Here is a 17538-nt window from a genome sequence, read left to right on the forward strand (position 1 = left end):
GCTGCCCTAATCTGATGGTACGTGCGCTGTGACACGCCCCACCAAAGCTCTGGGTAGCGATCATCGTGCGCTGTGCGTTGAAAATGAGAAATTTCTTTTTAATTTAAGGCATGAAAAAGGGCAGCTGATAAAAACCCATTATAAACTTAAATTTTAATTAAAAAACCTCTTTTGCGCGGAAGCTATGAAATTGGTGCGGCCTCACTTCAATAGAATGTCCACTTGATTATGCTTCCGACGACTTTGGGCTGCATACAAACTTATATGTACTTTGTACTGTCTACACCTTGAACGCATTCGTTGGGATTGTAGAATAACAACAACATTCACTTTAATATCAACATAAAAATCATCAACGTCGTCGCCAACACATCACAGCCCTTTGCACAGCCTATAGCATGCAATACCTATTGCTAAAATGTTGGCTGTCTTATATAGTGGTGTTGTTGTTGTCAACAGCCTCATCACATAAATTGGAATTCGAGGCTGTGACGGCTCCCGCGCGTTCGCTTGATCGATCACGTCCGATTAGCCGGGTGGAGTAACCTGTGAACGCCCACAATGTGTGTTGCCGACTGCTAGCGAAATCAAAAGCATTGCACTTGGTCAGGTTTATAAAAATTAAAAGATCACTTAAATGAGTTTGAATAAAATTTGAAGCTTCAATGACGACGTGACAGCGACCGGTATTTGAAGACGCGCGCGAACTGTCGATAAGTGTTAGAGATATTGTGCACAGTAGTAGCAGCGCAGTGGCGGCAGTGAAAATCGATTGATTGTTGAAAGCAACCGCGTCGAACGTGTACGGCAACTCCCCTATCGGCAGAAGAAGCACAGGAAGAGGATGATACTAATGAGTGTATTTCCTATTTAAACATGCTCTTCTACAGCGACTTAAGGTGCGAGTAACTTTTTTTAAACAATTTTTTCATATATATATTTTTTTTTCATTTATCTCCTATTTTGTGCGCGCTGTATTCCAGCAATCGGCTCATACTGATAATTTACTTCGAAGCAGCTCAATAAAAAAATTACACACTCACCGCGCGCTGCTGTTGGCACGTGATTGAGTTGGTGCGCGCGCGCGTAATAAAATTTTTGTGGCGGCGAACTTACAGGACGACCGCATTTTTGATTTATTGCACGCGCATATAGGCTAAGCTTCGCAACAGCTGAGGAAGTGCTGTTGGTGCGCCGATCGCAGCAGTTACTATGCACATAAATGCATGTGTGTGTGTATTGATATTGGCAAACTATTGTGGTTTGTGTCCGTGCTAGGCCGTTTTTATGATCGCATGCGCCCCCGCTTGCTGCCGTTATATGCGCATTCGCCCTGGTAGCAGGGTTCGCATCGGCTACCAACACTCATTCATTCATTACTTCGTTCATCCATTCATTTATATTTACAGTTTGTGTGCGCATTTTCATTTAGTGTTTGTGTTCATCCGTCCACTCGTCTGTGTGCTTTTATGACTTTGTTGCCTTCGTGGTATGCGAGTGCAGCAAATGAAAAATTAAGTGTAAAAGTACTTGCATCGTAAAAATTAATAATAGTAGTAAAAAATAAGCGGCGCTCTTCTTTTTAAGGTGCAAGTTGAGTTTGACTTACTTGTTTTTTATGATTTTTTTTTTTGTAATTTTTTTTGCATGCCACATGTGGGAACGCACAGCTCGGTGGTTGCACACTATCCCCAATCGGTAGAATTCGCTCTGATCCGAAGGGAGGCACATTCTGTTGTGCGTATGCCTATCTGGGCCTTATTATAATTATTTCGTTTTAAGTTTTAGTTGCCATACCCGCTCGATTTTATGTTGTTCTGCATAAGTCTTCAAATACTCACTTTCTTGCTCGCTTCCTTGCCGAGCGGACCACGAATATAGACAGCCAACTGCTTGCTGTTCCTGCAAAGATTTGCTTACTTGCATGCAGCTTGGCGATAATAAAATCTGCACATTAAATTTATGAGCAGAACCAATTTCTGGATGCAGTTTCTAGAACTTCATACCCTCAGCTAGCCCTCCGCTGTGGCTTTTGTTTATTGTGGATATGTGTAGATTTACATTTGTATGCAATTACGTGTAGAATTTCATGTTTGTAACTCCATCGTTGTACATACATATACATATTATTATAGTATTCTAAAAATAGGCTCTGGAAACAGTAGCCAAGATATTCTTATATGTAGTGTGTTTAATGAAAGCGAACCTCTGTTTGCGATTTGCGCGCACTAAACCGCAAAATCATAGAAAATAATAAAAACGCATTAGTGCTAGTAGCGTTTAATTATTTAACAACACAAGCTCGTGCTTTAGCACAAATTAGTTCAGATGCAGTCATTTATGTAGAGAGGGACTTTAAGCGAAGTTTGTATAGCTCATCGAATTGGTGGCGCTAGGCGTTGCGGTTATCGACTATACGTAAATAGCAGATGATGATTGTATTTTTTTTAAATTTTGGTACTGTACAGATTCACGCAAATACAAGGTGGCGCAAAATTAATCACCCTATCGTAAGAATTATAATTTTTGCAAATGGTGTCAAACCCCAATAATATTTGACATTTAGAAAGTAGACAGCGGCAGTACACAAACAGACAATGGAGCGTAAAGTTCAAGATAAAAATTTCCACCACTCAAACTCATTATTTTTTTATTTACTAAATGCAAGTATAACATCAAATTTAGCAAGTTTTGACTTATTTTCTTCTAATTCGAACCTACGTTGAATTTGTATATAAATATACCGAATTCTACAACAAATGTCAAATAAATCAGTATTCAAATCTTTATACAAGACTTTTAAAAACTCCACCAATTTTCAAAAAAATATCCATCTTTTCTATGAGAATTTCCAAAAATAATTTGGGTAAACAGTTTTATAGCACTTTGATAATTTATTAGTAAAGGGTTTTCCAATAAGAGGTGTTATTTTTATATTCACAGAAAAATGCTATATTTTAATATGAATGATCGGATGTTTATTTCATTATAAAAAAGAAGGTATGCCGTTAATAGTGGAAAATAATATCAGGCAAATGACCACCAAGACAATATGCTTTTCATGAAATTTTCCGTAACCGAATTGCAAAGTGGCTGCCCTATGTCCTCGATAGCCTCACGAATTCCATCTTTAAGGTCTAGAATCGACGCTGAGATGTTGGCGTAGACCTTCTCTTTCACGTGACCCCAAAGAAAAAAGTCACAATGTGTTAATTCACAATTGCGATCACCTCTTCGAAAGATAACACGGTCCGTAAACTTTTTCCGTAAGAGTTCAATGGTTTCGTTGCTTGTGTGGCACGTAGCGCCGTCTTGTTGAAAATAAACGTTGTCCAGATCAATACCATCCAATTCCGGCCATAAAAAATCGTTAATCATCTCTCGATAGCGATAGATAACACCTGTTTTTGGAAAACCGTTTATAATAAAGTGCAACTTTACGGGAGCCGCCGTAGCCGAATGGGTTATTGCGTGCCTACCATTCGGAATTCAGAGAACGCAGGTTCGAATCTTCGTGTATCAACATCAAATTAGGAAACAGTTTTTTCTAATAGCGATTCCTTCTCGGCAGGCAATGGCAAACCTCCGAGCGTATTTCTGCCATGAAAACTTCCCTTAAAAAACCCATTGCCGTTCGGAGTCTGCTTAAACCAGTAGGTCTCTCCATTTGTGGAACAAATCAAGATGCAACCCAAAAATAGGAGGCAGAGCTCGGCCAAACACCTAACAGAAGAGTACGCGCCAATTATTTATTTACTTTATTTTTAAAGTGTAACTTTGATTTGGCACAAAATTTTCGCTGATTTTTCACCATCTCTTTCCTTGGCCGTACTGCGCATTTTATCCACATAAAAGATCAATTCGTGCTTTAAGCTAACTGATAACGTACTACATTTTTCGTTTACTCAGCTTATATAAAAGGTATGTCGTAATGAAATATTTACACAAGCATGCCAACTGAAATACTTAACATTCCTTGAACATTACACTTTGAAATTTGTATGCACTTGACGGCGTTGTAATGAGCGCGAAGGTCGCGCATCTCTGCCGCTGTCAATGTTACAACACACAATTCATAGAAGCAACTATTTACAAAAACTATTAAACATGTAAAACTTTAACGCCCATGGTTGCGCCCTCTAAACTGCGACCCATGAACCCAATAAACCACATGTTTGCATACATACAAAAATATATTAAACCACTTAAACACATTTCACACGCACATACCAGAATAAAACAATATATAATATATGTGTGTGCTTTTCGTTGCGATAGCGCGTTGTACCCCAAAAACCGCACATCATAAATTTTACTTTCAAAACGCGCACAGCCGCTCTTCTTTCTCCTTGCGCACATTCAACAATACCTACTTCAGCCATACACAGGTATTTTACTACCATTAAATTGCTTGTACCATAGTCTCATTCGCTGTCTCACTCGCGCCAATATCTCTAGCGGCTATGTATGCATATTTGTTGGCGAATATTCGCCGGCTGCCACGCGCAAAAATGTAAACAAACCATAATTCTCCCGTTTTGGACAGGCCAAAGGCGGAAAGCGAAACGCACCTCCCCTAGTGCTGTGCCGCATACAATGAAAGGTCAGTTACCCGGCATATGCGAGCGCAAAAGCGTAAAGTGCGTGCATATGTATAAGTAGGTGAGCGACTGCGACAAGAATACGCAACAAAACAGCGTAAGCTATAGTAGGGGCGACCGCCAACAGCCCAACGTCGGAACCACAGTGGTAGTTAATGTTGTTGGTGTTATGAGAAATCACATAAAATATGGCGTCTGATAGTAATGACAACTGCCGTCAATGCAAACAAAGCTAGCATATGTAGATATATTGCGCATATGTATGCATGTATGCGTGTAAGCTGATTTACTTTTGAAAATTACTCGCCGTATGCGCAAGCTTGTTTGCACAAATATTCATACAAAACGAGCTGCGGCGTTGGTGGCGGCAGAAAATTATGCATGGGCATGTTGGACAAATAATTGATATGTGTGACGTGGCTGTCCAATCGACTTTTGAGTTAATTCTGCGTTGGAATAAAAATTAATTTAGTTTTGGTGGACAGAGTTGTCGGTTGTACCGTGAGCTCGAATATCTGCACCAAACACTCATCTAACACTGCATCAAGCGTTTTGGACAAAGCATAGTAACGTGTATTTCGGTTGACCGCCAACATATCGTAACTCCTTCGCAAATCCTTTCCTCACCTGGCTTACACTTTTTCAAATTCAAGGGCAAAATAGGCACTGCGACTGCATTCTCTTGCCAGTCAACCTGGTCACCTTGTTAACAGAAACGGTTGAATCTCACGAAAGTATTGGCACAGCTACATACTAACAAAATACCCAGCTAGCCTACCACCGAGTCGGGCGAATTGACCGACAAACTGATTATTAATAACGGCCTACAAATGCTCTGCTAACCTACATTCGCAACACAGACGGAGTGCACCGGTTGAAAATCGAAAGGAAAACCGACACAGAGACAATTGGAAGGCGGGTTGTAGTCTAGCGGGTCGTTAGGGCGGCTATGAATAAACGGAAGACAAAGTGCACGCTGTCATACAAATTTTACAAATGTCCGACGGCGTCGGCGTCGACGGCGGCGGCATAGCCTCATGGATGCCACATTCACACTTGAACGTGAAAACGACGCTACTGCGTATGCTTCGTGTGGCACATGGCATTGCACTGCAGGTGGCAGTGGCGGCTGTCGACCATACATACATATGTACACAATACCTATCCACTTTAACGCTGGTCGGTTGTGCGCGGGGGAGTGCCATTGCTCTGCGCTTAAGCGCAACTTTAAATAATAGTCTGTCAAAACTGTCAAACAAGTCGGCGAGCGCTAGAATTAATGGCGGCGCACAAGCGCGGCACTTGCTACTAATACCAATGTAAGCACACACACATGCTGTGCTTGAATCTTCGACTGCACAGCCAGTATTTGTTAGCTTTGCAAGTGTGCGCCTGGTTTCAGCTTGAGTTGTAGACGCACGTCGACCGAAGCAGCAGCAGCGCCGTCGTCGTCAGCGGGTGTTTTGTACATTGAACCTGCCCCAGGCACTTGGTTTTCTCAGTTTCAAGTTAAATTATTGTTTTTCGGTGGAGAATTTATTGTAGTGGTATGCGCTCCACCTTAGCCGCCGCCATCACTAAATTGTGTTTTATCGTTTGGTTTGTTGTTGGCGCTTTGTTTTAGCTTCTGCCGCTGCTCTGCACTGCGCTCATTTCGGCACAATATTTCCGCGTTGCTATATTTCATAGCCCACTTGCTGCTGTTGGTTGCTCCTAAGGTAATTTTTAACAATTTTATTTATTCATTTTTGTTTTTGTTTTTGTAGTGCTGCTTTGCAGCAATCGTTTGTATTTATTGTTGCTGCTGCGGCTGCTGCATTTTGCTGAAATTAATGTGCGCCGCCGCGGCGTTGGTGGGCTTTGAACTCTCAACTGAGTCCCAACTGTTGCGCTGCGTCTGCAGTAGCTGTGCGCAAACAATCGCAACGTTGTTGTTGCCGCTTCGAGATGAAAAATTATTGCTGATAATTTATTGCTGCTGACTGCATGACACATACAAGCTCTACGTTATGTGCGTGTGTGCGCGCGTGTACACTTCAAGGGGAGACAGAATGAATTGGCGCTTCTCCTCGTCCACTCTTCTTGTTTCTGTTTACCGTTATAGTAATTTTTAGCAGTGTACATTTTGTTGTTATTGTTATTTTTGCCCTTTCACCATCCGTTCAAGGTCGTAACACAGTTTCTGATTTCAATAGGAATCGATAAATTTTCTGGTTTTTTAACCCTGCCCTACGATTGAATCTCGAAGAATAGTGCACGTGCAGGCAATTAAACTTAGCGCAATTCTATGCGTGGAATTACCATAACATTGTTTGGTTTTTTTGTAATACATTTAAATAACAGTAAAAACTATTTCATTTGCTTTCAAAGTAATGATAAAATTAAATAAAAATTTAAAAATCAAACCTTTACCTAAAAATTTAACTTTAATACATTTTTTAAGATTAATTAAAAAAAAATTATTGTAAAAAATTCCTTAAAATTAAATTTAAAAAAATTTAATAAAATTACAAATTTTTTGGCTTTCGATTTTTCATCTTCTACAGAAACTTTCAAATTGTCACTGAATGAATTATATTGTTTTTTAGTTGTAGTCTGTAAGGATTCGCGTAATTCTAGATTAACTAATAAAAAAAAAGGATACTTGAAACACACGAACATTAGATATACTGCTGGCGACGCCTGTCAAATTCGAGTTTTGTGCAGAAATTCTTGTCGGGCGAGACCCGCCATTTCAACTCAAGGGACTAAAGTTGACTGTTAAACTATAGTTAGCAAGTTTGCTTTTCTACTGCGCTTTTGGTTGGCTCAATGTTAAGAGTTTCAATTTATGTGCTTATATGAAATTTTTATAATTTACCAGTCTCGTAATATTGCTTTGTTATATTCTTCAACTTTGCTCTTTAATTCATTTAGCTTAATTTAACATACACATACACACATACATGTGTATGTAAATAACTATATTGTATAAGCGCTGTCGCCTTGCGAAGCGTAGAAAAAAATGTCAACACATGCCAAAACTTTTTCGCGGTTGACCGCCTCTGACGCGCCTTCGGCTCGACTCGTCACGTCACGTCATTTTGCGCCGCGTCACTCTAAACTGTCAAATCACACTCAATTACCGAAAAAGTGGAGTGTCCGTTGGGTCAGCTTTGGATTTTGTTTTTTTTTTTGTTATTATTGCCATTGACTGAGCCTATTGCACGGTCAAACACCTTTGACGTTTCGCACTGTCACCAGTGTACAAACGGCCAACCAGGCAAATAAGCGGCCTGTCAGTTTCGGCATGCGGTTGTGTTGAGAGCGAGAGTGTAGGAGACGTATCCATGATGAGAGTGTGTTAATGCGTCCGTATAAATGTGTGTGTGTGTGTATTTAGTGTTATTTAGGTGCATACTTTTTTGACTAACTGTCTAATATTAAATATTGAAAAGAGAATTTATTGATTTTCTTGTCGAATCAGTGTCACAAATACATACATACATAAGCATAGGAATAGAAGTACGAGCGTGCATATAAGCGAGCACTCACACATACATGTACTCAATAAAAGCTGTTATGTTGGTAATAGTAGCAGACAAAAATAAAAGTAATAGCAACAACAAGTTCTACTACTGCTTTCAATTTATTATTTTATAAAACCGAAAGTGACAGTTTTGACGCAAGCAAACACTCACAGACACACACACACTCAAGTGGTGTGCACACAAAAAAGAAATGTGGCAAAATTTTTAAAGGTCAAAGCCCACAACAACAGCAAAGAGAGACAACAAGAAAGAGGCATCAATTGCTGTCATTTCACATTCATTCATTGGAGCGGCAGTTTGCATACAAACACATATACAAACATGCATACATACATACAGATGTGTACCATACTTTCATACATACAGACACATACCCACGTTGTGTTTATACTGCCCCCTGCGTGGCATGAGTGTGCGCAGTTTTTGACAGCTCTTTGACAGATTATCAGCAGCCTTCATTTAGCTGTCATTCACTGTCGACACACATACACACAAACATATACTTATCCACATGATTGGGCGGGCGTATTGGAGCTTTATTTGAGTTTGCGTAAGCTGACATTAGTTTTCATTTTCAAGCGCGTCGTCGCGCCCATTTGTCTACCCACAACCGAAACGAAAGAAAAAATACGTACTGTCAATACATTTTTGTCTGGCTACTCTCGTCTGCTGCTGCTGCTTGTATGTCAATCAGCTGATTTGTCTATTTGTTTACAATTTTGTTGAAAAAGTGAAAAAAGTAAAAGTTTATTTCAAAATTATTACTGACATACATATTATATGTATGCATGTATGCATGTATGCATGTATGTGTATGGTGGTGGTGTAAAAATCGAACTCGACTGGTTCACTAATTTGTTGATTGGCAATTAAAGTTTGTTTGAAATGTTTGTGATTTATGATTGTGCCCAGGCGCACGCGGCTATTGAAGCGAGCTTGTGTGTGCTTTTTCTAATTTATCAAATTTGCAGTGGTGTTAAAAAATAAGTGGAATTGCGAAAAAATGTGAGAAGGAAATAAATAGAACAGCTTAGCATTTTTGATATTATGGTAAATTCGTGTTTACCTGCTTTTCATTACTGATTTTCATTGATATTCCTGTTTCTTTTAAATTTCATAATGAATTCATGCGCTATAACTCTTCTCAATTTTTTCATTTTAATTTTTTTTTACAAATACCCAGGGGAAATTTTGCTTGAAAATAGCTCAAAATTATTAAAAATCCATTATAAATATGGTATTTTTGGGAAGCCTCTGGCATGCGCAACGTGTCACTATTTGGTGAGCTATGTATGTGCTATGGAGGCGTGATTTAGTGTTTTTTTTTCAATTTTTTCTTTAAAAATTCTACTCAAAATGTGATAAAAATCAAAGGATTACTCCAACGTGAGATATTAGTAATTTAATTTAGGCTTATTGTTATTTACATGTGGAAACAAAAGGACGTTGTCACATGCCATAGACAGCCAACGAAAGCGAAGAAATTATTGAAAATGTTCCTGAAAGAATCGACATCTGTAACTGTAATCGTGGCGGACAACTGTCCGATTTCATTTTCACATTTCTCATTGACAAACCTTACTATTTTTAATACAACACAAATTTGAATCAGCTTCAACTAAATTCTTCATTTTATTTCAGTTTGGAAATAAAAGTTCTTTTTGGAACCCCCTTTACGTCGCATAATATATGCATAAAGCTTTTATGGCATCCAAAAAGCATTTTAAAGATTTGTTTAGCGCCTCAAAAAAAAGTAGCTTTGCATAGCCGGAGTTCGCCGCAATACTGCTTAAATGGAGTTATGTTGCCGCTGTTTAATTCTTACTTGAACTTTTGTATTCAACTCTAGTGACTTTCCTCAAATTAGTATTGATTTCTATTGCTGATCTATGAAACTACCATTGCACTTTCACCGCCGCAGCTCTACTTCAGCTCTTGCCATTAGAAGTGCACAAGTTTTTCGCACATTCCCATTCAAAAGCTCTTTCCATTTTCGTTACCTGCGGCAATAATGGAAGTTTACACTAAGCTTTCATATTTTTTAAGTAGCTCAGCGTTGCTGTGGAAATTTAAGTCATCCATAAAGTATTAGTTTGGGGCATAATAAGCTTTACATATTTTCTCTTGTTATAAGTTTAAATTTCAGCGATTTCGAGTTGTTCGCAGCTAATTTATTTTTCTAATATAATTTCTTGAAGTATCGCAAATTTTGAGTTTTAGTTGCTTCTCATTTGGTCTCACTTTTTTGTACCTCTTCCGTTTTGGTATTATACAAGGTGGCGCAATGGTGAACACAACTTCGGTGCACAAACCGACAAGCAATAGACGGCGCTATGCTCAAAGTCAAGGCTTCCATCACACAAAATATTTTTTTTATTTAGGTAAAAATTTATTCCAAACAAGCCTTGGATGATTAATTTTGCGCCGGCTTTTATTATGTATATATATGTATATACTCTGCCATGAAAAAGCCCCTCATAATAAATATTTGCCGTTCGGAGTCGGCTTGAAACTGTAGGTCCCTCCATTTGTGGAACAACATCAAGACGCACGCCACAAATAGGTGGAGGAGCTCGGCCAAACACCCAAAAAGGGTGTATGCGCCAATTATATATATATAAGTATGTATATTTGAAGCTTACACTCTTTATTGGGTGTTTGGCCAAGCTCCTCCTCCTATTTGTAGTGTGCGTGTTGAAGTTGTAAGCCGACTTCGAACAGCTGATGATTTTTTATGAGGAGCTTTTTCGTAGCAGAAATGCACTCGGAGGTATACCAATGTCTGCCAAAGAGCGATCGCTGCTAGAAAAAACATATTCTATCATTTGGATGGGACGGAGAATCGTACCCGTGCGGTTCCGAATGGTAGTCATGCACCAACCCATTCGGCTACGTTGGCGATTACCTTGTATTACCAAATAATCTCAATTTTTGGCCGCATTCTACACCCCTTAGTAATTTTTTCAACACCTGCTAATATTTTTAATGCCAATTTGCTGACACTTTTTGGCAATTAAAATTGACAATTAAGTGTTTAGTGTCACAACTGTCAAAACACACTACCAGCAACAGTGTTGTCATTTTTATGTGGCCCAAAATCGTTTCAAGAATTGTTCATAAAATTAAAATGTAATTTTTCGTGATCAACTGGTCGCTTGAAATACATACTATGTTTTTTTTAGAAATTTTACAACTTCTACATAAGTAATTTCCTTCGGAGCGCACTCTATCTCGCTCACTCCCATGCACCTACCGCGCATACAGTGTGAGTGGCTGCCTTTTTACGACTATCTACAAATGCATAAAGTTTATGAGCGCAAACCATTTCACCGATTGTTTCACTTGCAAATATTTACAACTCGTTTATACTACGCGCATATGTATGCCTGCATGTTTGCAACTAAGTTTTTATTGCGCGAGTAATTTTGAAAAACAAAAAAAAACAAATCACAAAAATCATAAACATTTGTTGGCATAGAGTTTTGTTGACTTGCAAGTGTTTGGGGAAAAATTCTCATATCCACATATACTAGATTTGAATATTTAAGTTGCGAATCGAACAGTTCTAATGCCGGGATGGCTGTCATAAAAGAATCTTCCATGTCCCACTAACAAAATAAATCGTTTATAGTTTACAGTTTATAGCGGTAAAATTTTCCATGCGCTCGCGCAGTGTGCGTGACTGTGAGCTAGAAAAATTAGTGAAATGAGTTTTTTATATTTTGATAGTTTTTTCATTGCTAATTTTTATTTGGCTGCACATTTTTGCTTTTTTGCTTTTGTTTTTGCATATACACACATACTCAAGTACGTTCTCGTACATTTGCTCATATGCGCTTTTTATTGCATTTATGAAAATTTTGATGTGCTTGTTGATATCTCAGACAATGCCACATCTGATAGACATGGAAGAGTAACAACAAAAACCAAAAACAAAAAAACGAAACAAAAAAAAAAAAAGATGCTCATTCCCTGAAATGCATAATGAGACACGAGTGGATGAATGTCTGTGTGTTATTGTCTTTTTATGGTGAATGCTGTAAAAAAATTTTCATGGGTCACATTTTTAATGGCATTTTAACTAAGCTTGGTTTATGTGCTATAAAATGGTTTATGGCAGCAGGCGACATACGCAAGTGCACACACTGGTATATCATTTTGTATCTATATATACACATATATACATATATAGAGCTTTAAGGCTGCAGTGTGACATATGCCAGTCAGTGACGGGAAGCTGTAATAATTTTTCGTGCTGCTGTGTGTTTTATTTTGTTCCTCCTTTTAATTTTTCTGCGCCTTAATGACTACTTCTGTTTTGGTACTTAGTTTTAGATGGGAAGAAAAATATCATTTTCTAGAAATCTTGTGCTGGCAGCAGTATTATTAGAAGGTACTCATTGAAAATAGGCTACCAAGTAAATTTTATACTCTTTTTTTTTTTTTTTTTGTCATATCCTCGTTTGAACGCCTTAATTAGGCAGTAACTGATAAAGGCATGAGAGTGCAGATTTATCATCAGTGGATAGTTACTTTTCAAGTGATTTAATAGAATATGGACTATTATCTCTCCAGAAAATGAGACTTCAATATCAACAATTCAACTAATTTGATTAGGTTTGATTAATTAGTGATTGAGGGCATAATTTGATTTAGCTGTCAATAAGTAGAATAAGTAATGGCGAACCAATTTCCTAGTTGGGAAATTGAGAAGTATCCTATTTAGAATATCAGGTCAATTAATAACTTCTGTTGGAACTTTTAGCTTAAAAAAGTAGGTAGCATATTTTCTTCTATTCTGAAATTATTATGAATTTAAGAGTAAAGAGTTATCAGTTCGCAAAGGCTCAATGCAAATCTTATAAAAATCTATTGGATGCGTTCAATCCTATTTAAAAATGAAGCCTGGGCAGGTCGCCACACTCCAATGCAAACTAACAAAGTGACAGTTGAGTACGCAAATTTTATACATGACATAGTACACATTTTTTTTGATTGTAATGCACCGAATAAATTAGAATCGTTGATAGAATTCCGTTGAGCGTGGGTTTAATGTCACGATATGAATTGGATTGTCAAATTCCATATTTCTGAAGAAACTATTGATTAGCTACAAATAGCATACACGCCGAAAAAGTATTGCCAACATTTTTTTTTAAATATATTAATTTTATTTTGCTGAATGTGCGCTGAATGGGTTATATCATGTGCTGAGTTGGTCTGAATACATTCTTTTTAATACATTTGAATTTACAAAAGCTGAAAGCATATAATATCATTTCGCGGAATATGCGCTGAATAAGTTATATCATGCGCTAAATTGGGCAGAATATGTTTTTTTAATACAATACATTTTGATTTCCGAAACTAAAGCTCTATAATACCATTTCGCTAAATAGTTAATATCATGCGCTGAATACGTATTTTCTAATACATTTCAGTTTAAAAGAGCTAGAACTTTATAATACAATTTCGCTGAGTAGCTTATATCATGTGCTGAATTTGGGCTGAACATGTTTTTCTAATACATTTCGATTCCCGAAACTGAAACTTCATAATACCATTTCACTGAATGTGCGCTGAATAGTTAATATCAAGCGCTGAATTGGGCTGAATATATATTTTTGTTAGATACTTACTTGTTTGACCGTGCACCTCAATTAAAAACTAAAATAATGCGGTGAGGTTTAAAAATATATTTTAAAATGGCTCAAAATTAATCGTCCATATTTGTTTTTCAATAACTATTTTACTAAATAAAAAAAGTTCCACAAGTATCATACATAATACATCTTCCTATAGGATGATTAATTTTGTGCCACTTTGTAAATGAAATTTCACGGCATTCGCCTCTTTTTCGTACACTTTCTCGTTAGGCTATGTGCTGAATAAGTTAGAGCTCATAGAGCTCATGCTTTCTCGAACACTTATTGGGCTATCAATTTGCAGCAGTTTATTATACGAAAAATAATATAAGTCTTATAAAACTGCCTATCAGTACGTCAAATAAATAAAAGTTCGTGAAATAAATTTATACTTCGTTTATTTTACGCTGGATCGTGCCTAATTAAATTAAGTACTACTAAATTGAAAAATCTGTGCGTCTCCCTAATACCAGCAGCGTCTTCCAAGCGGAAGTACTATCAATTGGGGAAGCCTGTAGGTTACTAATCGCAGATTTCTCTTTTAAGGGCAATATCGCTATTCTTTCGGATAGCCAAGCCGCAATCCAGGCGCTGGACGCGACTATAACAACCTCTAAAGTGGTGGAGCAAAGTAGGAATAGCCTCACCAACTTGAGTGAAAACCATAGAGTAACCTTAATTTGGGTCCCGGGACACCGGAATATAGAAGGTAACGAAAAAGCTGATGAACTGGCAAGAGGGGGATCTGCCATGAATAGCGCTCTTGCAGTACCAGTATTCACTCCACCAGGTGCGGTCAAGAATGCAATTTCCCTAAAATACCTTCGAATTGCAGATTGTAGATGGAGAGGCCAGACGAAATGCTAAATCAGCAGAACGTTATGGCCCACCTACAACCTCAAGCAATTGTCGACATTAATAAACATGAAACGACGGGACACCTGTAGACTTACGGCAGTCATAACTGGCTTCTGGTCTATCGGAGAACAAGCCGCCAAAATGGGCATCCCTCACAATACATACTGTCACAGTTGTAAACAACCGGAGAAAAAAGAAACAATCTTCCATTTCCTCTGTGAATGCCCTGCCCTATGGAGGGACAGAATGTTAACCCTGGGCAAACCGCTGTTCGAGAGTCTCGAGCAACTGTCTGGCTTAGACGTCAACAACCTAATAAGGTTCCTAAACCGCACAGACTGGATATAGCCCTGCTGCAAATAACTGTTAAACAATTTGGTAACGAGGATGTGGCAACAAAATGGTGCGGAAGCGCTAGTTGGATTCTGGCTGAATCACCACTCTAACCAACCAACCAATTAAATTGAGCTGAGCGCAACCTCTTTAAAATATTTCAAATCGTAATTTTTAAAATTGTTAAGCACCATTCATTCATTTGAACTAAATGCCGTACTTGTTCCGTCAACTCAACGCCAACTCAAGCGGAATTGTGTTGAATTGTGAGAATTCGCCACACCCAATTTCAATAAAACTTTAGCGAGCAATAATACATATGCACATAAATAAATTACGCACACTTACCTGCAACAATCAAATTTTGTACCGCTGACCCAACAAGAAGGAATTCTTTTAGCCTGCATAACACAGTTGACACGTAATCAATTTGTCGTAAAAATGTACAAGTAAAAATTGTCATTTACGCAAATGTAATACAATTCATTGGAGGCAGCGAAGCAGGCAAGCTTTCAAAGTAAAAACATTCAAACATGCACAAGCAAAGCGTGACAAATCGGCAGAGGTAGAGAGGTGGGCCGAATGGAAGCGCGTGCCAACAAGCTCATCATAATTCCTAAGCATACTTAAAGGCGCTTTATCTAGTAGATTTAATATTAATATTCATCCATAAGCAACCAGCAGCTTGGGCCCACATTTTCAATTTCCCAAGCTCCCCAATAAATCCCAGTAAGAGTGTGATGCCGTCAAGAAGGGGATGCGCAGCAAGTCTTTCTTGCCTGATTGGCCTCGTATGTGTGCTTGTGTGTGTGTATGGGAGAATTTGTGAATTATGCATGTTGCGCATTTTGTGTTGTTAGTATCTTTGTAGTTGAGGCGCATAAAAATTTTTACTTTACGTAGCGACGTGCAAAATTTTTAACCCCTCGCTGGCAGGCGCTGCAGTTGTACACACGTTTCCTTTTCAGGCTATATAATTTTTGCCTAGTACTGGTATGTGTTTCAATATCTCGACTGGTTGTGTAGTGTGCTTTTGGGCGCTGTTGCTTCAGTAGCTGTCGATTTGCGCCAGGCAGCACGATAAACTTAGCAGCTTTACGACGCGAATGCGTCGAGCAGCAGCCACAGCTCCGGCACTCGTTGTGACCAGCATAACTAAACATTATGCAACAACAATAACAACAAGAGCTACTACATATGGATGCGACAAGAAATGTGTACGAATTTTGCAACAAAGCAAAAAAAAAACAAACAAACAGAAAACCAACAAAACTGTGTACAACTTCAATTTTATGCAGCAAAGTTTGAGTGGCTTTTCTCCGGTTAGCGCTTCCGCTTCGACGTAACTCAGCGGGGGGACGAGCATCTAGAAGCATAAAATGCCCAATACAAATTGTGTGGATAAATTTTCTTTGGCAAGAAAAGCGGTTGCAGTGAGCGCCTTCAGTCTGTTGGGCGAAACGTTTACAAAGTGATTACTTATGTTTAAATATTGATGTTTGTTTGTTGGACACGTTTTCAATTTGCCGAGCATTTTCTATTTCGCAGCAATTTGGCAGCGCATTCCATTTTCCATTTCCAAAAGCGGAAGAGAGGCAAGCAGAAATGGTGGAAAACAATTTCTCAACTTTCCATTAAAACGTAGTTACGTTAACTCAGGCGAAGCCTTCTTCCTTTCTGCGTTTTTTACTAAATTCAATATTTTTTGAAGCTGCAATAAATTGAAATTTTGGATTTTTAAAACGTGTATTTAACCGTTCATTGGTAGGGTTATGATTATTTATTTTGAGGAAAAAGAAAAATAAAATTATTTGAAAACACGTGCGCCCATAATTTGGGAAGAAAATTATCGTTTGCCAGAAGGTTTAGTTCGTTGATAATAAAATATGCGTGTTGTTGGAATGCCAGAACAAAGATTTAATCTAACTGAGTTGATGGCAGCCCAAGCTAACCGCTAGTATAATATCTAGAAGAAAACTAAGCACGTTTTAGTGTGTTTTATAGATTGGTAAGGAGCTGCATTGCGCTGAATGAAGTCATAAAGTAAGAATTGAAAATAGAAGCAACGCAAGGTGCATATCTATGGACCCAATGCAATCAGTTGAATCGATATTTTAAATTAAAATTTCTTGAACTATAAATATTTGCTTAATATATCGTAATGATACACGAATTTTAGTTATACATACAGATGAGTACAAAAGTGGTTAATTGGCTTTGAAGTGAAATCCACAACCTGAAAATTTATAAAAAATAGTGCTGAATTAGATTTATGATTTAGAGAAACCCCTGGCATACAATCCAGGTGAAAGGTGAAAGGCGAAAGTAAAATAAAGTTGAACATAAAAGTGACTAAATAGTGTGATTTTCGAATTAATTAAAAAACAAATTTGCTGAATTGCAGAAGTAAGAAATGCCCGTAAAAGTGTTTGAATTATACTATTTTCAAATACTCAATACAAAAAGTTTAAACAATTTTTTGCTGAACTGCGTTGGCTAGCGCTGAATTCAGCAAACGTCAACTGTATCGGTTAAAAATTAAAATTTAATGCAAAAGTGAGCAACTGTTAT

At 38.0% G+C, this 17538-nt stretch overlaps 1 protein-coding gene across 1 annotated transcript in view; it reads left to right on the forward strand.

The window, feature by feature from the left end:
• The window catches only part of LOC128854888 (homeobox protein homothorax), a 304609-nt gene that overhangs the window by 85171 nt on the left and 201900 nt on the right, over positions 1-17538 (forward strand). The gene's annotated exons all lie outside the window — the stretch shown is intronic.

The sequence above is a fragment of the Anastrepha ludens genome, chromosome 2, assembly GCF_028408465.1.
Source record: "Anastrepha ludens isolate Willacy chromosome 2, idAnaLude1.1, whole genome shotgun sequence".
Lineage (NCBI taxonomy): Eukaryota > Metazoa > Arthropoda > Insecta > Diptera > Tephritidae > Anastrepha > Anastrepha ludens.